General features: G+C 41.9%; 1 long non-coding RNA gene, 1 other non-coding gene and 1 pseudogene across 2 annotated transcripts; all 3 read left to right on the forward strand.

The window, feature by feature from the left end:
• LOC120671783 lies at window positions 1-107 on the forward strand. Its single transcript, XR_005673873.1, has one exon. It is a non-coding gene; the product is annotated as a small nucleolar RNA R71 (small nucleolar RNA).
• Window positions 108-4,569: 4,462 nt separating this feature from the next.
• LOC120670487 lies at window positions 4,570-6,649 on the forward strand. The gene is made up of 3 exons (XR_005673213.1): window positions 4,570-5,115; window positions 5,753-5,780; window positions 6,129-6,649. It is a non-coding gene; the product is annotated as an uncharacterized LOC120670487 (long non-coding RNA).
• A 3,392-nt stretch (window positions 6,650-10,041) lies between these two features.
• LOC120669517 lies at window positions 10,042-11,883 on the forward strand (annotated as a pseudogene).
• Window positions 11,884-21,818: the final 9,935 nt, after the last annotated feature.

Raw genomic sequence — 21,818 nt, forward strand, 5'->3', positions numbered from 1 at the left:
ATCCCATGATGAGGACAGGCTGTTATGTATTCCTGCAGCCTTTCCGAAGCTTCCGCGATGGATTCCATCCCTGTCTGCTGGAAACTTGAAATCTTTCCGCGCAGGGCATTCGTCTTGCCCATCGGGAAGAACTTCATGAGGAACGCCATGAAGCATTTGTCCCAGGTGTCGATGTCTTTCTCCTTGTAGAACCACTATTTTGCCTTTCCCAACAGGAAGAAGGGAATCAGCCTCAGCATGACAACATCGGCGGCGACACCTCGTATCACCATGGTGTCGCAGAGCTCCAGAAAGTTCTGCAGATGTGCGTTGGCGTCCTCATTCAGCTTGCCACAGAATGGGCTAGCCTGCACCATGTTGATGAGGCTGGATTTGAATTCAAAGTTGACATCCCCAACGTTGATGCTGGGTCCAGTAGCCACATTGGCGGTGGAGGGGACGGAGAACTCGCGAAGAGTCTTCTAAGCCATAGCCTCACGAACAGTTGGTGCCTCTGAACTGGGTTCTATACTGGAAGAGTAGCGGGAGGAGGAACGATGCCAGGTCATGACCTTCTCACAAGCTTCTCTGGATTTTCTGTGTAGTTTTCCGGCAGGGAGAAACCGGTCATACACTACCCATGTCTTCTTTCAAATCAAAAATAAAAGAAGACATAAAGTGACATTAGCCTGAAAGAGTAATTACTATATCTTGAGTACGAAGCCTAGATTAATATCAGCACAATAACTTTGTTCACATGCCATCCTCGGTAATGGCGACAAAAAATGCTTGTTGGCATTTCTTAACGTCGCCACCAAGAGGGTTAAGTTCCCGGTAACGGCACCAGAAATGTGTGTTGGCCTTCCTTAGTGTAATCACTACGAACGGGGGTGTTAATCCCATTCCTAGCAAATGCACCAAGGATTGCCACTCTCATGGTATAGTCTATATGATTACAGATGGGATCCGCAAGCGCACGGATATACCATTGTAGCATTTCACCCGAAGAGAAAGGGTATCGTTATTTATATTTTCCCAAAGGATGGCTGTGGCAAAGGTAGTGTACTTAACATTAATCATGACATCGTTCCTCAAGTAATCGGCAAAACTCTAACAGGGGTAAGCCGTGATAAAGAAGATAAATCAGGGTAATGCCACACGATCACACATCTAGCACCCAAGGAAGAAAGAAAGAAAGAACAAAAGAACAAAATAACGAACTAAACTATCCTATGTTAAGTTAGCTGGAGCTTAGGCTAGGTTAGGGGTCATAGTGTATCTATTCAAAGCAAAGGTTATGTTATAACATGGTTAGGGCTGCAAATGCTAGGAAATTGGGATAGCGGGGAGAAGGTCCCGCACTGGAGAACATCCAGTGCCGTTACCTCTGTGCATGAACCCCTACACCGAACCCGAACGTCGGGGAGTACGCTAAACGCAAAAACTGTTGTTACGCCGGACGGACATGGTTGTCACCTCAAGCCATTTACCCCAGTCGCACTGTGAAGCACAGTCATATCTGAAGGATCTCGCATGCCCGAGCACCACGCCCGTGTATGAGATCACTACTCTAGCGTCCCCGAGACTCCCACCCTTCTGATGGACAAGCAAAACACTAGAGCAAGCCCGAAGGCACAATGAACTGTTATCCGTACCCGGATCATCTGGCCTAACCATATTCGTCAGACAACTCATGAGAAACATAAGCATGGATTGATAAAATATCGAGATAGCATAACAACCATGATCAAGCTCTATATTATGAATAGAGTACTGACAGAAAGAATACGAAGCCATACCGAGAGTCGAGGATCGCTCGACGACTCCGAGGATGACTTGATTCGCTAAAGGAAAACTAGCCTAGCTCCACTATCGTACACTAAGAGCAAGAGAGAGCCTTGAGAGAGTGTGGGTGTGAAATGGGGTGTGTGTGTGTTGAATGAGAGGGAGAGGGGCCCTATTTATAGTCTTGGAGGTCGGTTCCCGCCAAATGCACATATGGAAAGCAATCAAGAGACGTGGCGGCTACTCCTCCCCAAAGTGCACCTGGACGGGATTCAGGCCAGGTTTGGCCGACCCCACAAGTCGGCCGACCCCACCTGTCAGCCTTTTGTCCTTATCTTTTGCATGCTGGCTGCTCGTGCATCTTCCGTGGTGCCCCCATTTACTCTATCAAGTGGGCCCTCTTTGTAAGGGTGTGGCACCAGTTGCGATCTTCTGCGTAGTTGCGTGGCGTCTTCGTCGTGTTTTCCTCTTATTTCGCTCTTGCTCATCTGAAATCATACAAACTCCAAAATAGCTGTGGAACTAGGTTAGTGATACAAATATGCGAGTAAGGTGTATAGCTTTCCATTATTAATGAGTCTAGTTGACGATCAGAATTGGCACTTAATGACTGTTAGTGGCTCTGGTTTCGATGTCTCTTGAGCTCGAGACACCCAAAGGCTTTTTAAATTAAGCATGGTGCTTAGGTGTCAAGTTTGATCGACGAACCATCGGAGTTAACACAATCATAGACTTTGGATGCATACCTTCGTGGACTAACCCTGCAAGAAAACTTTCAAAACCGATGGGCAAGTCCTCAAGATTGTTTCACATTGGAGACAAACCAAGGCGCAGACACAAGAAAAAAAATCGCATGACTTGCAAGAGAGGCACAGATCATAATTCAAAGGTTCACTGTAAGTATATTGCAAAAAAAATGCTCCTTTGTTTATGTTCATGCGGTTTCATCATAACCTTGAGCGAGATAGGAAGAAAAGATAAAACTTGGTGAACACTAAAAAATAAAACTTTTTCAAATATATGAATCTCTCTCGAAAAAATATATTAAAATAAATATTTACGAAATAAAATGATGACAAGCATTTTGGGATCCGTGACTTTAAATCTTCAAAGCCGATTCCCCTTAAAGCAGGGATGTGAACAACTAATCTAAGGACGATAACAAAATTCTTTATACATGCCTCGGGTATTTGTTGTCCACTAACTATTTGCAGGGAAGAAAATAAATAACCAAAGAGCAGTATACAATAACTCCAACACCGACACAACGCTTTTTGGTCCTATGGGGAGACAGATACCTGAGGAACCAAGCTAAACAAAATGCAAAGCTTTGCTTCATGCATATGAAGCTTAACTCTTGCATTTTTGTTCAAAGCTCGGTGAGTTCTTTTAGGTAAGTATCCCACATACCTCGTGCATCTTGCCTCATGCTTCCACCTTGCTAAGTTACCCATCATGCCAATTTGCCATGTACAAAATAATAAATAAATAAATTATATATAAAGAAATTAGTGCTCCAAAAAAAATCATAATTTGATTCAATAAAGTTTAGACTCTTCGGTATTTAAAACCGGCAGAGTCCCTTTTTTGTTTCCACCTTTGTTTTTCTTGTTTTGAATAAAGGGTCAGTTGGATCCATGCCACTCCAATTTCTTGAAATTGGATCTCATGTTGAAATCCATGCCATTGAGTGGCATGATTTTCAACATGACACCCAATTTCACGGAGTTGTGGTGGCATGGATCGAATTTTCAACATGCCATTGAATGGTGAATAAAAGCAGGTACAAGAATAAGTGTGGGGATATCTTTCAGAGACACCACTTACAAACTCACTTGAGATCTCTCCCCCAACATGATGTACAACATCGACGGCCCATCACGCTGAAGAACAAGACAGATGAGAACCAGAGAAGGATGGCCAAACCTGTGGATCGACCAAACCAACTTTGATTTCCCTCAATTCCCTCTTCTTCCTCTTCAAACGATGGTTTGTGCAAACACACTCCTCATACTCCCCAAGCTCTTGATGTTTAAATGAATTCATGCTAGTCACTGAAAATAAACTCAATGAACCTTGCCAATCACCTTATGCACTCCATGCACTTCCACGAATAAACTTGCATACTCTTTATTCCTTGCATTCTTTCTAGATCTTGTGAACAATTATTTTCATAGGGACCCCATGCTCTCTAAGTAATTGACTAATGTGGTACAATTGGATGAAGGGAACCATGCTTATCTACCCCCTAAAGCACGAAGTTTCTTTTGCTAAGGCCACCTAGAAAATCTGCCCCCGCTGAGAGAATCAGCAAGCAGTGCACCAAACAAATTGTACACAGACTGTCCGTTCCATTAAAATCGGTGGCTCAAACTGCCTCTAGCAAAGCTTCAACGTGATCCAACGGTCCATGTTATATGGATCCGCATTTCGCCGCTTCAATGCTCACTCATCCGCCCATCGCTCCTCCGTCCCGCGCGCGCACCCCTCTCCTGTGCACGGCAGCCCAGGTTCGAACCCCAGGCGCTACTCAATTTTTTTCCTCCACCAAATCGGTGCCCTGCCCTCCCGCACGGCTCACGCGAATCCGCCACCGCCGTCAACGGCTTTGCCTGCTGGATCCGGCCTCCGCTGCCGCCTGGACATGCGCCGTCTCCGGCCTCCTCCCGCGCATCGCCTGCGGGCTCCGGCCGCTGCCGGGACATGCGCGCCGCCTTCGGGCTCCGGCCACGCTCCACCTGCTGGATACGGCCGCCGCCACAATGCGTGCAGCCTCCGGCCTCCGGCCGCAGCCGTGCCCGGCGCCTCTCCCCAGCTTCAAGGACCGCGCCATGCAGGCCGCCGGGCTCCGCGTCATCAACGCCTTCCAGCGCCACTCCCCAACTTCAACGACCGCGCCACGCAGGCCGCCATGCTCCGCGTCGTCAACGCCTTCCTTGCTCGGGTCGTCACGCTCCGCGGGCCGCTCCCCTCCCCGCACTCGTCAGTTAACGCCGAGATCTGCCCCCCCGCCTCTCACGCCCGCGAGGCCCATTTCATTTAGTTCGCCAGCTCGATCCGGGTTTTGTCCAGTGATCGGGTTTGTCTAATGCCGTCATGCCTGGATCTGGGTCGATTCGGAGGAACGAATTCGAGCCGTCGTGCCTTCAAATCCCTCACTGATTGGTTGGATTTCTTTTGCTAAATTGCGGTTTAAATCCCTGATGACCTACTACTGATGCTCATCCTTGACAGCCGAGGTCGGCGAGCGCGGGATGTCCACACGGCGCGCCGCACGCAATGGTGTTCCATGGCCGCTTGCCGTAGCAAATGGACAACTGAGTGGGACATGCTTGAAGCAAGATATTTGAGGTAAACTTATATACAAGAGTTTTTCAAGAATACTGAAAGAAAATGTTATTTCATGATCATTGTTTTGTGGTGTCCAGTAATGAAAATTCTAAATATGCCATTTTTCATCAACTACCAGAAACATTAGAGAATCATCTTTTTGATACTGTTACGAATTGGGTCTGATGGTGGATAAAATAGTTATGTTTGCAGCATATAATGCGGCATATTAGCATGGTTCGAGTTAATGTTCTGTTGATATATCTTGCATTCTAGATCTGTGGCATACAATACTTTCTCTGGAGTCTAGATCTTATTATAAGTCATTATTTTGCAGGCCAAACATTATGATAGTGCCATACAGTGCTTCTGCATATTAGATGGTTCTTGAAATAATTGTCTCTGTTTTGGGGATAAAGGTGATATTCAATGATGCCGGATTTGCTTTACATCTTTACACAAGAATTTTAATATTTATGGTTAGTTAGCACTCTTCCGGATTACCTGGACACATATGGGTATGACGGCACAGTAACACATCATTTTATTCCTATATCTATTCAGTTTATGTGAATAGCCCTTCGGGTTGAGCTTCTTATAGTGGATCAACTTTGTTCATGTGTTAACTATTCTTGCACTACTTTTGAAACTTGTGCAGGACTTCTATTCATGGCAGCATCAACCAGGTATTCTTTGAGTTGGATAAGGCTGTGCTGCTTTACAGTTTGTTAACTTGTGGTAGCCAGTTTCAGTATGCTACACTTAGCATTGCCTTGGAAGAATTTAGTATAGGGTGTTTTGGTGTTCATTTTTGCCTGATATATCAATGACACATGTGTGAATGGCAGATTATAAAATGCATGTGAGTGCTGAAATGGACATATGCTTATGGCTATTATCTAGATGATAAGGACAACAATGAATTTTTTAAGTACTTGCAAGGTTGTTATTTCCATTGCATGTGCAACATTATTATTGGGGTAGTTTGCTTGCACAAATTCTTGGAACATCATTAAATTATGATTATTTTACAGGTGACAGCGAGGGTAGTGCTGCACGGCAGCAGAGCAGCGGTGGTGAGGGGAATGCCTCAATGCATTGGTAAATAGTGAGGCCTAAGATGTTCATATTTTTTTGCCTCAATGCATGGATAAATTATCGCCCGTAGCATTGATTTGGCAGATGGAAATCGTGTATATGTGCGTGGGATTTTTTGATAGAATCTACCTAATGAGGAATTTTCAGGAATAGAGAATGTTGTGGTAAGACCCATGACCTCTGATTCGGATAACGGAGAAGGACCCCTTTAGGCTGTTTATTCTTTCCTATATTTGTTTGTGTTGACTATATATGCATAGGACTACAATCCCATATGTATCTGCTACTAATTACACTTCTGTATAGATTTGAATTTGGTTCATTCAATTCAATCAATTGACTAACCAAGAAGTTGCAAACATGCTTAAATTACTTCAGTCACTTCTGGTTTAATATATTGGAGCCCTACGATCATGTAAATTGGTTAACAATTACCATATGGCTTTTATGTTACTACAGCAAGTTATTTCAGAATCCTAAAACCTGGTTTCAAATTTTTACGTGCACTACAGGGACATGGTTCTGATGGGATGCTATTTTTTGAGGATGCACTTTTTTTCGTGAAGGATTGTAGACCTTTTACTACTCCTGCTAATGGGGCGGGGTTTGACGGATTTTTTGGGTGGGTTTTAATACGGGTACTATTGGATGGGTGAAAACGGGTGACACTATAAAACGGGTTGGGGCGGGTTGGGTTGACGACACAGACGGGTTGGGATGGGTTGGGGCGCTATGGTAGTAGATCGGCGCATAAGTCGCATATCATCTTTTGTCGTGACTTCGGGTTGGGGCGGGTTGGGGCATTGGGCCGACGGGGTGGGTCGGGGCGGGTGGTAGTTAGAGCTCTTGAAATATGGGTAGGGGCGGATTTGGGGCGGGTTCAACCCCATTAGCAGGCGTACCTTTTACCTAGCTGGTCTTGTTGAAGTCACAAAGCTAAGGTATCGGTTGTGTTGAATAGCAGACTAGGTGCCTGGAATTGTAGTAATATCATTTCCTACCACTGCTAGAAAAACACACATTCGTCCGCAGCCGTTAGTACCGGTCACGGTTTCAGCCGGTACTAACGTGCAAATTTAGTACCGGGTCAAAGAAACAGTGCCCATGGGAGCCGATTAGTGCCGGCTGGTGGCTCCAGCCGGCACTAAAGTGCGCCACCGACAGCCCCCGACAGCCGCCTGCAACGGCTAGTGACAATTTAGTACCGGCTGGAGCCAGGAAACTTAGTACCGGCTGGTGGCTCCAGCCGGTACTAAATGGGGAGCTTTAGTACCGGCTATTGCCACCCGCCGGTACTAATGCTCCCACTATAAATTGGGGCTTCTTCCTCCCCGAGCCGAGCCAGCGCCCATTTCACCAGAGAGCTAGCTCGAGCTCGGTTTCTTCTCTCATATTAGAGTTGCGCCGCCATTATTTGATCCATTTTTTGTGTGATTTGGACTCATTCAAGTGCGCCAAAGGTTTGCAACTTCATCCTCTCTTCATTGATAGTTTTTATTCTTCGTTTTATGCTCTATAGTTAGAGAAATTTGTGACTTTTAGAAATAGTGAGGATGAGTATGATTTCTTTTATTTATGCAATGATTTGAGATATATAGAACCGATGACTTGAATGTGGGAGTAGGTTTATTGGCTAGGTTGAATATGAAAATTTTATAGACATATTTTTCAATCATTTTCTATATATTACAAATGACCGTAGCATATTTTTTATTTTTAGATTCAGATGAGCACGTGGATAGTAGAAATTTTTAGAATGAGTGTAGACAAAACATGTGATTGTAGTAGATATAACCATAATGTGGATAGTTAAATTTTTTATAATGAACTAATGAAAGAATTATAATAGATTTTTTTATTATGAATTGATTATTTTGACACTCTAGTGATGTATTTATTCAGGCTCACATTGAAACTATTTATAAGCTAAAAAAATCTTTATTTCAAAACAAGTATACGTCGTTAATCTCCATCCAATAGTGATGACACTACCTTTCGGGGAAACACTATGCGCTATATGGACGTCGCGAATCGGTCGGTCGCATCACCAGCACTTCCGATTGATACGAAGACAGCATTTGACGCAGTCAGCGTGACTGTTGTTGCACTGAGAGCATATCAACGAGCACGCTGCCTGTGCCTAGTGCTGTGTTCCTATTAACCGGAAATGTTGGTGCTGCGACTGGCCGATTGGTGACATCCTTGTACCGCACTGTGTTCCCCCGAAAGGCATTGTCATCACCGCAGGGTCGAGGTTATCGACATATACATTTTCCGAAATAAAGTTTTTTTTCTTCTAGATGGTTTCTGAATATTGAAAAGAGTGTTCTCTTGGAACTGAAGGGTGTCAAAATAATTAGGAGTTATAGAGATTTATTTCAATTAATTAGAGATTTCTCTCAATTAATTTATTCAGGTTTTTTTGATTGAGAATTAATGTGATTTTGCATTATTCAAGTGGCATGGTTAATTAGTTTGGTATTTGTTATGTATTTAGTTGCATTATTTTGGCACTCTAATGATGTATTTATTCGGGCTCATATGGAAACCATCGAGAAGTTTAAAAAATATATATTTCGGATCATGAATATGTCGTTAACCTTGATCCTGCAGTGAAAACACTGCTATTCGGGGCTAGCATCGATATCCACGATGCGGTGCAGTAGATATGAGGATGCGATGAAGGAGTACGGTCTTTGTCCCAATAATTAAATCTTTCATCGGGTCCTATTGTACCGCACTGTGTCGTGGATGTCAATACTAGCCCCGAATGTCAGTGTCATCACTGCAGGGTCAAGGTTAATGACATAGACATGTTTCGAAACAAACATTTTTTCTTCTCGATGGTTTTAGAGAAAGTGAGCCTGAAACAAAGCCGCGAACATTGATTGCGCATCCCTTATGGCGTGGAACGACGTGTTCGCGTTGAACTGAAGAGTGTCAAAATAATTATAGTTTATAATTTATGTTTTCATTTTTATTCTTATAATTTGTTCAGATTTTTTTCAATTTTTTTCAAGTGGCATGGTTAATTAGTTTTGTATTTGTTATGCATTTAGTTGCATTATTTTGTCACTCTAATGATGTATTTAATGGGGCTCATATTGAAACCATCGAGAAGTTTAAAAAATGTATGTTTCGGATCATGAATATGTCATTAACCTTGATCCTTCGGTGAAAACTCTGCTATTTGGGGCTAGCATCGATATCCACGATGCGGTGCGGTATATATGAGGACGCGATGAAGGAGTACGGTCTTGGTCCCAATAATGAAATCCTTCATCGGGTCCTATTGTACCGCACTGTGTCGTGGATGTCAATACTAGCCCCGAATGTCAGTGTCATCACCACAGGGTCAAGGTTAACGACATAGACATGTTTCGAAACAAACATTTTTTCTTCTCGATGGTTTTAGAGAAAGTGAGCCTGAAACAAAGCCGCGAACATTGATTGCGCATCCCTTATGGCGTGGAACGACGTGTTCGCATTGAATTGAAGAGTGTCAAAATAATTATGGTTTACAATTTATGTTTTCATTTTAAGAAAGGTTGAGTTCCACCCTGCAGAGCGTGTTGGTCTTGTTAGCGGTCCAAACATCTCATGATGAGTAGTTTGTATTAGGTAGATAGCATGTAGTGTAATGTATATATTAATTTGGACTTCTATTTATCATGTTCTATAATTTAAGCATGTAGTGTAATGTATTTGTTAATTTGGACTTCTATTAATTTTGTATTTCAATGTTAAATTCACAAAAATGGCTTTTGTATTTCATTATGTTACGTGCCAATTTAAATAATATGAATACAAGTAAAATAATGTTGTTACTTAATTCAAAAATGTAGATCGATGGACCGACAATGGATGTACGACGACCGGTGCACCTTGGCGTGGATTAATGGTCTAAAGTATTTTCTCGATGCGGCGGAGGCCCACAAGTCATCGAAAGGTTTTATGTGTTGTCCGTGCCGCGTTTGCCAAAATAAAAAGGAATACTCTAAGAGGAGCACTCTACACGCCCACATTTATGAAAAGGGTTTCATGGATAACTATACTATTTGGACCAAGCACGGTGAACCTGGAGTTGTGATGCAAGATGGTGAAGAAGATGTTGATCATAATATTGCAGACTGGGCTTATCTATATGAAGCGGGAGCCTTTGAAGATGAACCCATGGACGATGCTGAAGAAATGGACGAGGCTGGAGAAAATGCAGCAGAAGACCAACCACCTGATGAATTAGGTCAGGTTCTAGTGGATTCACAAAGAGACTGTGAAACTTTAAAGGAGTCAAAGAAGTTTGCTAAGATGTTGGAGGATCACAGAAAATTAATGTATCCAGATTGCAAGCAGGGGCTTAAAAAGTTGGGTACCACCCTTGAAATGATGCAGTGGAAGGCAGCTAATGGTGTCACCGATAAGGGATTTGAGGAGCTACTTGGAATCGTAAAGAACATGCTTCCAGAGGGAAATAAACTGCCCTCTACAACATACGAAGCAAAGAAGGTTGTTTGCCCTCTTGGATTAGAGGTACAGAAAATTCACGCATGTCCTAACGATTGTATTCTCTATCGAGGCGAAGAATATGAGAAACTGGATGCTTGTCCTGTCTGTGATGCAAAACAGTACAAGATCAGGCAAAATGATCCTGGTGAGGTCGACGGGGAGCCCGTCAAGAAAAAAGTTCCCGCTAAAGTGATGTGGTATTTCCCAGTAATACCACGTTTGAAGCGCTTTTTTAGAACTAAATCCAATGCTAAATTGATGCGGTGGCACAAAGAAGAGTGTAAGCAAGATCAGATGCTGAGACACCCTGCGGATGGGTCCCAGTGGAGAAACGTGGATAGAGATTTCCCAGATTTTGATAACGACCCAAGGAACATAAGGTTCGGTTTAAGTACGGACGGAATGAATCCATTCGGCCAGTGGGGCAGCAGTCACAGTACATGGCTTGTGACCCTCTGTATGTTCAATCTTCCTTCTTGGCTATGCATGAAGCGAAAGTACATGATGATGCCGGTGCTTATCCAAGGCCCAAAACAACCGGGCAATGATATTGACGTGTACCTAAGACCGTTGGTTGATGAACTTTTGCTGCTGTGGAAGGAGGAAGGTGTACGTGTTTGGGACGAGTACAAACAGGAGAATTTTGACCTGCGAGCATTGCCTTTTGTTACCATCAACGATTGGCCTGCACTTAGCAATCTGTCCGGACAGTCGAATAAGGGATACTAGGCATGCACTCATTGTCTAGAAGAAACCGACAGCTTGTATCTAAAAAATTATAGGAAGGTCGTGTACATGGGTCATCGTCGATTCCTTCCCCTCAACCACCCCTTAAGAAGAAAAGGAAAACATTTCAAAGGGGAACCAGAAACTCGTGCTAAGCCTATATTCCGAAACGGGAAGCGTGTTTTCTCGATGGTGAAGGACGTCCATGTCGTGTTTGGAAAGGGCCGTGGAAGCAAACAAGTTCCAAATGATGAAAACGGCCATGCCCCAATGTGGAAGAAGAAGTCCATACTATGGGAGCTCCCATATTGGGATGTCCTGGAGGTCCGCAACGCAATCGATGTGATGCACTTGATGAAAAATATTTGCGTGAACCTGCTAGGATTCCTTGGTACGTATGGGCAGTCTAAAGATACACTAGAAGCAAGACGTGATTTGAAAGAAACAAAACAATGAGAAGACCTACGTCCTGAGAAGAGAGAAAATGGACAGCACTACTTACGTCCTGCTAGCTACACTCTCAGCAAAGTGGAGAAGGAAAGCATGTTTGATTGCTTGAACAGTATGAAGGTACCGTCCGGTTACTCCTCGAATATGCAGGGAAGAATTAATATGAAAGAGAAAAAGTTCACAAACCTAAAGTCTCATGATTGCCACATTTTGATGACCCAATTGCTTCTAGTCGCGTTGAGGGGTATTCTACCAGAAAATGTAAGATTAGCAGTGGTGAAGCTATGTGCCTTTCTTAATGAAATTTCGCAGAAGGTAATCGATCCAAATAAGCTCACAAGGCTACAGAATGATGTGGTCCAATGTCTTGTCAGTTTTGAGATGGTCTTTCCACCTTCGTTCTTTAATATTATGACCCACCTCCTGGTTCATATTGTGAAAGAGATAAACATTTTAGGCCCTGTATTCCAACACAATATGTTCCCTTTCGAGAGATACATGGCAGTCTTAAAGAAGTACATTCGGAATCGTTCTCGGCCAGAAGGATGTATTGCCAAGGGATATGGAACAGAGGAGGTCATTGAGTTTTGTGTTGATTTCATTGATGAACTTAGTCCGATTGGGGTCCCCATGTCACGCTTTGATGGGCGATTGGAAGGAAAGGGCACACTAGGTAAGAAATCTAATATGCACATCCCTGAAAGTGAAATCCGCAAAGCAAATTTCACCGTTCTACAGAATTCATCCCTCGTGGCCCCATATATGGATGAGCACATCAATATTGTCCGATATGAAAACATAGGGAAGTCTGAGGCATGGATTACATGTCATCACATAGATAGCTTTGCGGTTTGGCTGAGAAGAAAACTCATAGGTGACAGCACGATTGATGTACAACTACAAAGGCTTGCTAGGGGACCATCGGCCACAATCATGCAATACCAAGGATAAGAGATCAATGGATATACATTTTACACAAGAGCCCAAGATGAAAAGAGCACGAACCAAAATAGTGGTGTGCGTATTGATGCAATAGGCCATGATGGAAATAAGGACAGCTACTTTGGTGTCATAGAGGAAATATAGGAGCTTGACTATGACCCCTTGAAGATTCCTTTGTTTCGATGCCAATGGGTGAACCGAGCAGGTGGCGGTGTAACGATAGACCGGTATAGAATGACAATAGTGGACTTCAAAAAGTTTGGATATAAAGACGAACCATTCGTCCTCGCCAAGGATGTGACGCAGGTTTTCTATGTGAAGGACATGGAAAGCAAACCTAAGAAAAATCAAGGCAAGTCCGACGACGAGCCAAAATGCCACAAAGTTCTTCCAGGAAAAAGAAAAATCGTTGGAGTTGAAGACATTTCGGACAAGTCAGAAGACTTTGATCAGTTTTACGACCGTCCTCCATTCTCTGTCGATGTTGACCCTAGCATCCTGTTGTCCAACGAGGACGCTCCTTACTTACGCCTCGATCATGATCAAGGGAGATTCGTAAAAAAAAGGTTGTCAACGTTCCATTAAACAATGATGTGTAATCATTATGTTATACTTTCATGTTCATGTAACTAAGTGATTGATGTAATATATGGTGTATGAAATAACTTATATTTTAATTTTTATGCATTTATATAATAGTTTGCACAGAAAACACAATTGAAACAGATATAAAAAAATTTGGACTCAATATGATTAAGTGCATACTCAATTGAGTGCATACTCAATGTGATAAACATAATTAAAACATAAATTCTATTTAATTAAGTGCATATATCAACATGTATTTTGCATATAAACATAATTAAATATATCAAACATAGTGACCTAAAATACAGAAATATAATTTTGCATGGTGAAAACAACATATATTTGTATTTATAATTAATTTATTATGAATAAACAACATGTAAAACACTCACAAAGAAAACAGAAAAGCTATTTAACTAGTTGTTTAGTACCGGGCTGAATCTTAGCCCGGTACTGAACAGCTACATGAAAATTTCCCGCCAGATAGAGCAGGTTAGTACGGGGCGTAGCCACGGCCCGGTACTAAATGTGGCCCCGACCGCCGCCGTCCTTGAGCACCGCCGCCGCGTCCCTGCAGCTGTGTGCCGCGGCGTCCTCCTCGCCCCCGTTTCCCCCACCCCCCCTTCACACATTGCACCCGACGCCAGTAGGCAGAGGCAGGCGGCCGGCCCCGGGGGTTTAGGTTTTTTTTTATTTTGTTTGTTTGTGATTGAACCTTGTTAATTTAATGAATTATAGGTTCAAATTCGAATTTAGTTTAGGGTTTAGGGTTGAAATTTAGTTTATTTGACTAGTAGGTTCAAATTCAAATTTAGTTTAAAGCAGTATTCTATTTTGTAAAAAATTGAAGAAAAGTTGTAGAAATTTAGGAAATTTGTAGAAATTATAGATATTTTTTTCAAATTATAGTAAATTTGTTGAAAATTTGTAAGAAATTGGTAGATATATACGTAGAAATAATGAAAATAGTTGGAAAATGTTAGGAATTGATACGCACTAGTGAAAATTGTAGAAATTTGTTGAAATTTGTAGAAAATTATAGATATTTGTTCAAAATGTAGTAATTTTGTTGAAATTTGTATAAAATGTATGGAAAATTATGGAAAATGTAGAGGAATTATGAAAAATTATGGAAAATGTAGAGAAATTATGGAAAATTTTGGAAAATGTATGTAAAATTATGAAAAATGTATGGAAAATTATGGAAAATGTAGAGAAATTATGAGAAATTAAGGAAAATGTATGAAAAATTATTGCTTAGGTATATTGTACAAAAGTATGTCTTTATATCTTGTAGTAATTATGGATATTGTACAAAAATATTATATATTGTAGAAAACTTCATGTCTTTATGAGCTTCACATTTATTGTTTTATTTGGTATTTTTGAATTGTGTATGTTATGAAATGTATATGATGTAAATTTTGTCTTGTACAGCTTTATCTATTGAACTTCTAATTTTCTTTGTAAATTTTAGTTTGCTATACTATAAACAGGTGTAATTAGTAGAAAATCTTAGAAAATTCAGGGCACATTTTATAAAATTCCATGGCACATTGTATATAAGATGTATATGATGTAAATTTTAGAAATTTTGTCCATGCATGCGTTGTGCGGCTTTATCGAAGGTGCACTTGTAATTTTTTTATACATTATTAATTAGTACAAAATTGCATATCAAATATATGTGATTCACATAGGAAACGAAATGGAACCCTTTCGCCGTGATGACGACGAGGCATTTCTTGCGGATATAATTGGTACGGGCACGCACCACAACGAAGAGGATGCTTCCGAGGACAATGGCAGCCAATACCTTAACGATACTGGCGATGGCGATGATAACCAGACAGAACAAATGACTGTGTAAGATGATAGCGCAGAGGTATATACAATTCGTGCTTATATATATAAACATACACATTAATTCTGTATGTAAGTACAATGCGTACTAAATACATATTTTTTAGGCATCCGGATCGACTAGGAAACCAAAACGGAAACGAGGGTCGAAGAAAATCATGGAGGGACACACTATTATCACTTCATTGCATCCTGACGGTGAACCAAAGTCTCCGAAGGGTGTGAAGATGACGGTGGTGAATCAATGTGGATGTTATGTCAGGGACCACCTTCCCATTAGCTTCAAGCTATGGAAGAAAAGTAAAGCCACAAATATCGATGCTAACGTCGTCCCCGAGACCGAGAAAGAAATGTTATGGGCAGATGTCAAACGGCACTTCACCTTTCCGAAGGACAAAGAACAACTGTTTAAGGATTGGGTCATGAAGAAGATGGCTATTACTTTTCAGATGTTCAAGAAAAATTTGAACAAAGATTATGTTAAAAAAGACTCACGCCGGACTTCGAGAAAAACTTCAAGAATCAACGTCCTTATTGGGAGGCATTCGTGCAGTACAAGTCGTCCGAGGATAGCGAGAAGAAGACAGCCCAAGCCAAGGAGAATGCGAGAAAAAAGAAGCACTTCCATCATCTTGGGCAAGGAGGATATGCGTCGGCGATTCCGAAATGGCAGAAGATGGAAGATGATCTCGTTGCCAGAGGAATCGTACCGGCGACTTTCAACTGGCCATTGCGAGCAAAACATTACTTCTACGCTCATGGAGGCTCATTGAATATGGAAGATGGGTCGTTCGTCACTAGCGACGCCATAAGGGAAGCGGCCGACAGGCTCGATGTGGCACTAAAGGCCGTGTCCGAAGGCAGCTTCAAGTCAGACAGAGAGAAAGATGAGCTGACGTACGCTCTTGGCACACTGGAACACATAGGATGTGTGCGAGGCATGGGCGTAGTTCCATGGAAGCATGGCTTTAGTGGCGACATAGAGACGTATCGAAGCCGACATAGAAGAAAGGCTGAAGTAGAAGAGAAGGTCCGTGCGCTAGAAGAACGGGTTGCTTCGATCGAAGGTGCACTTACAGCTAGCCAACAGCAGCCACCAGAAGCCAGATCAATGGCTCAGCTGGAGACTAGCCCCGTCGGCTCGCAGCGTCATAGCAGTGTCGCTTCAACGGAACACCCAGCCGCAGATCGAGAGGAAACGGTTGCGGAACATTACCCCGTGGATGACATCGCCGTGAGGACCCCCTGTGAGCTTCTATTTCCGCTAATGAAAAAACTGAAAGTAGTCTCTCACGGGGTTGTTGAAGTCCCTGTTCAAGGCGGGACAATCCATGGCATGACGATTCCATAAGGATATGCTAGAGTCATGGTTGACCATGTCGAGAAAGGATGGGAAGACCTCGACCTCGAGATCCCTGGAGGCGATGGAGAAGAGGAACTTGGACAGGCCCTCCACACTTGGATCTATTGGAAAAAATAGTACATAAAAATTGCAGGAAGGGATCCTAGCCCATCTCCGAGGTCACCGCCAGCTGCTCAAGGGTCTCCGAGGCCTAGTGTGGATCCACCGTTACCGCCCGCAGCCCAGGACCCCAGCGTTAGTCCATCGCCATCACCGGCCGCTTCCGGGGAGCCTAGTGTTAGTCCGCCTCCGCCATCTCCTCGCCCCGCAAAGAAGAAGAAATCTGCTTGGGTGCCGCCACCGCCACCTCCAAGATATAAGAAGACCCAAGAAGAAAAGAAGAAAGAGAAGCCCGCGCCAGAGAAGTCAGGTTACGAAATGACTCCAGAGGAATTGGATGCTTGGGTGCAAGAAGACGTGCGCAAGCAGTTGAAGCCAAAGAAGCCTCCGCCAAAGGAACCAGTGGATCTGGCAGCTAAGAAATTCTATCTATCCATGATGTGCCAACCAAAGCCTCCACTGATGTCGGACTACGACCGCTCGATTACAAAATCATGGGAGAAGAAGAGTAATCGGAGGTACAACCAAGTCCCCCAGCTCGGCGAACAACCCAAACAAAGCGTACCCCCTCTAGTAGTGCTTTCAAAAGAGGATGAAGCTAATGCTGAGTTTGTCAAGGAAACAAACCTCACAAAAGCTCAGCTCCTAGGTCAGGAAAAAATCCCGGTTCACCAAGGGGCAGGAAGAAAGCCATTTGTACTGGGGGAACCTCTGATGTGGCCAGAGTTGATTGACACCCTAGCAACAAGAATGCATGAGTTACATCAGTGGTACTTGAAAGCATGTGCAGAGGGGTATATAATGCTAGCTGCTCGAATTAAACATGCCCATTTCTATCGGGGAATGGATGACATTTGGATTGATTTTGACCATTTTTGGTTTCTATTCCATCAAGATGCCCTAGACAAGTCCCTCGTCAGTGTATGGTCTATGTAAGTGTTTTCTGTCAATTGTATACTCTAGCTCTACTAAGTCGTTTAGATTTCTCATTCCCTTCTTTTATTTGTAATCGTGCAGGATGAAAATGCAAGAATGCCGGAAGAGCGGGATTTACAATGTTGGCTTCATAGATCCGAATGTTATACATGAGGAGTGTGTACACAAATATCCTAATCGGACCGAGAATAATTTAGTCATGTCCTTAGAAGGGTAGCACGATCGCACATTCATTCTGTTGACGTACAACTTCAAGTGAGTCCTTTCACTTTTTGAGTCACTTCAACTAGCCAATAAGTGTATATATCTAACATTTCTTGTATCCATATGTATGTATCAACAGTTTCCACTGGATCCTACTTGTGATCGAAATCGATCGGTCCCGAGTTACTATGTGGGACTCCTTGAATAAGCCACCAGAATTATATCAAAATCTCGTAGACATCATGCAAAGGGCATGGTCTCGGTTCCTCAAAACACAATTAGGCATCGCGTCAACACCGACTGAGCTTGAATTCAACTATAACAAGCCGGTACGAATATCGCACATCTACTTTCATTTATTCAAACAGCATGAATATTTCATAACATGTATATATGTATATGGTGTTTGAGACAGCAACAAGGAACCAACCTTTGCGGATACTACATATGTGATCACATGCACTTTTTTTGCAGAGAAACCAAGAGGGTGACACAAGAAAACTTCGAAGTACGTATAACATTAGTAACAATTTCTTGTATCTAATTCCATGCAGGTACTAAATTAAACTATTGGTGTTTATTTGTTGTTGACAGATTTGGAGTCTGAAAGAGAACCTCATCGAACCGGAAAGAATCAGGGCAATTCAAGAAGCACTCTGTGGATTCCTGTTGGATGAGGTGATAAATCCAAAAGGTGAATTTTATTCCGATCCAATGATAAGTGTGGCTCGAGCTGATAAACTCAACAAACGCCGCAAGAAGGATGCCGGTGCCGATGACGATGCAGATGATTAGAATTATTGAAGAATTTGTCGGAAAAAACTTACGAGAATTCATACTTGTAAATATTATTGTCTTTTATCCATGTATGTATATAATTTCTAACATTTCTTTTATCTATGTATGTATATGTATATATATTTTTTATTTGCTTTGCTCGATATACAAATATGAATTCTAGATACGAGTATGAGTACGAATACACAAACCGCTGCGAGTACGACTACTAATACTAATTAATTGAAATTGAAAGGAAAAGAGAACAAATATAAAGCATCAAAAAGAAAAAAAAATCGTTTAGTACCGGTTGGTATTACCAACCGGTACTAAACTACTCGGCCTAGCTGCTGGCATGGCCAGCAGTTTAGTACCGGTTGGTGTTACCAACCGGTACTAAATAGGCCAGTTTAGTACCGGTTGGTGTTACCAACTGGTACTAAACGGGCCGTTTAGTACCGGGCCAGCTGACCGGTACTAAGTGCGCGTGCACTTAGTACCGGAGGAGCGGTACCGGTCGGGAAACCGGTACAAACCGGGGGTTCCCGACCGGTACTAATGAGAAATTTTCTAGCAGTGTACTTTAAGCTACTAGCATTGTATAAAACCTCTCAGACATTCAATTTAAGGTCTCGTTGATGTCTGGGTAAAAAGGATCAATCCTCTTTATAATTTATAAGTTTGGAGGACAAACTTTTACAGTTTATTTGAAAAAATGATGATAATCAGAGTTCTGGCTGTTACGAAAACAATTATCCATTAAGTACTTTGTTTTAACTTTAATGCCTATTTGTAAATATTGGCACTTTATTCCTAATCTGGCTACTATTGGGGCTCCACTAATCCAGAGCTTGAGGGAACATACCAAGTATGGTCTTTATTTCATTTGCTTATATGAATGACTTCCTGGTTTTGGAAGATTGAATGAATCCCTTGTTTCCATCAGTATCCTTATGCAAGTATTTTGGCTGATTTTTTCTTTTTGCAGAGATCTGGTGAGTTAGTTACAAAGGTTGGTTTCAGTGCTAAGAATGAGATAATACACACCCTTGCATTCTTAGCTGGTGCCATGGTTTGGTCACAGGTACTAATAACTCACCTCCCTAGACCATATATAATCTATGTTAAGTCAGTTATGTTTTCCCTTATTTATATTGCCAGGTTAACTTGCATATAAAGTCCTGTCTTAACTTTTTGTAGAACTTTTGAGCAGACACAATATGCTCAAAAGTTAAGAGGGGCAAAGATAATTAGCCGTTGTTGCATTTCTTTGCTTACCCGAGGCGTTACCACGGGCACACTTGCTTATAAGTTCCATTTTTTGTTTCTGCATATTTTTTTATGCGTGTGATGTTAGTTCCAGTTAATTTATCAACATTTTTTTTAGAAAATGGATACGTCTCCGGCCTCTGCAGCCACACACAGCCATCTTTTTACAAAATTCTCAGCAAACAAGCTGATAAAATAGGGAGTACACACACAACTTAAATGAATTAAAAGCAAAGTCTATTATTGCTTCTCCATCCATTCTTGGCAAAGATATCCAAGGCGACGACCTCCAATGCCTTGCTGTAGTAGGGACCAGAAACGCAGCCAGTACGCTCCCCTGAAGACTGGCTGCATAAATGAGGTAAATATTTTTTCTCAAAAATTAAATCGTTACGTGTACACCATATTGCCCACATAAGAGCTGCAGCCCCAACAAAAATCAATCTTCTTTCTTTCATACTTATGCCTATTAGCCAATTTCTAAGCATATATGTCATTGATTTTGGTGGGGTTAACCCAGTAGCTACCTGAACAACTCTCCAAATGATCTTAGCATGTTGACAATCAAAGAAGAGGTGCTGAATTGTTTCATTAAGATCACAGAAGCAACATTTTTTACTCCCAGACCAGTTTCTCTTAGCTAAGTTGTCCTTAGTTAAAATGACACCTTGTTGAAGGAACCAAAGGAAATTTTTTATTTTTAGTGGAATCTTCAGCTTCCATAAAAATTTATTAACGAAGGGTGTTTCCTGATTCATTAGGTACTGATACATAGACCTTACTGTAAAATTTCCATGTCTATGCAAGTCCCAGGTAAAAATGTCCCTCCCATCGGAAAGCTGGTAAGCGGATATTTTAGCTACAAGATTATTCCAGGCAGTCATTTTATCTCCAGCCAAAGTTCTTCTAAAAGAGATATTCAATGGCGCTTGATTCATACCATTTGCCACTGTAACATGAGGATAATAGACTATATTATATAGGTTGGGAAATTGCTCTTTAAGTGGTTTAGAGCCAACCCAACTATCCTCCCAAAATCTGGTTTGCGAACCATCTTTTATCTAAAATGTTCCGCAGCCCAGGAAATCTTCTCTAGATTTCAAAAGACCCTTCCAGAAGTGCGAGTCTCCATGTTTAATTTTTACCTGAGAAAGACACTTCGAACTTAGATATTTATTTCTAAGTAAAGTCTGCCATGTGCCATCCTCATTCAGCAATTTAAATAACCATTTGCTGGGTAAACATTTATTTGTAATCGAAAGGTCTGCTATACCCAAACCTCCTTGTTCCTTTGGACGACACAAGATATCCCATTTGGCTAGACGATATTTCTTTTTATCACTATTTCCTTGCGAAAAGAAAGTAGAATGATAAAAATCCAGTCTTTTTAGGACACCTTTGGGAATTTCAAAGAAGGGCATCATGAACATTGGGAGGCTGCTGAGGACCGAATTCAATAATATCAGTCGTCCCCCATAAGATAAATGCTTGGCCTTCCATGTGCTGAGTTTGCGTTTGAATCTTTCCTTATGATACCCCAGTCCGCATTACGGAGTTTAGTATGATGCATCGGTATTCCTAGATATCTGAAAGGGTATGTCCCTTGCTCGCAGCCAAACATCTCAGCATATTCTGTCTCATATTGTTTGGCTTCACCATAACAAAAGATATCACTTTTGTGGAAGTTAATTTTTAGACCAAATAATTGTTCAAATACACAGAGCAATAGCTTCATATTTTTAGCTTGCTCTAAATCATGATCCATGAATATGATCGAGTCATCTGCATATTGCAAATTTTCAATCCGTCTTCCAACAAGTGAGGTATCACGCCTTTAATTTGGCCATCATTTTTAGCCCTCTTAATTAAAATAGAGAGCATATCCACCATAATATTGAACAAA

Source organism: Panicum virgatum, chromosome 4N (genome assembly GCF_016808335.1).
Source record: "Panicum virgatum strain AP13 chromosome 4N, P.virgatum_v5, whole genome shotgun sequence".
In the NCBI taxonomy this organism is placed as follows: Eukaryota; Viridiplantae; Streptophyta; class Magnoliopsida; order Poales; family Poaceae; genus Panicum; species Panicum virgatum.